We start from the raw sequence: 537 nt of genomic DNA, 5'->3' as shown, positions 1-537 counted from the left end.
TCTCATATCTGTCAACCTCTCCTCCCTTCCTTCCGCCTCCACCCCCCCCATCCCTTCCACCGCTCCACCCTTCAACCACATTATCCAACTCCCCTCTATTTAACCCCAACTAACCTTCCCTCCCTCTCCTCTATTCCCTTCCTCTCCCCTCCCTCCCTCTCCTTCTCTTCCCCAACTCCCTCTCCCCGGTTTTCCCCCCTCCTTCCTCCTCCTCCCTCTTTCCCTTCCTTTATTTCCTCTTCCTCTCCTTCCTTTTCTCCCTTCCCCTCCACTCTCCCCTCCCCTTCTTCCCTCTCCCTCCCTCTCCTCTCCCTCCCCTTTTTCCCTCTCCCCTCTCTCCCCTCCCTTCCTCCCTCACTCTCCTATCTCCTCTCCTCCTTCCCTCCCTCTCCCCCATCCCCGTTCATGAAGTGGTTGTCACGGTGTGGATTATTCCGGGTAATTTCGTGTCACTGCGGCCCACCTGAGAGCCCCCAGCACCGCCGCAGCCCTAAGTAGATAAGCCTATTATATCACGGGTGGAAGGGCGTTGTGTAC

The sequence above is a fragment of the Penaeus monodon genome, chromosome 29 (genome assembly GCF_015228065.2).
Source record: "Penaeus monodon isolate SGIC_2016 chromosome 29, NSTDA_Pmon_1, whole genome shotgun sequence".
Classification (NCBI taxonomy): Eukaryota; Metazoa; Arthropoda; class Malacostraca; order Decapoda; family Penaeidae; genus Penaeus; species Penaeus monodon.
Note: the sequence above shows the minus strand (reverse complement) of the source record.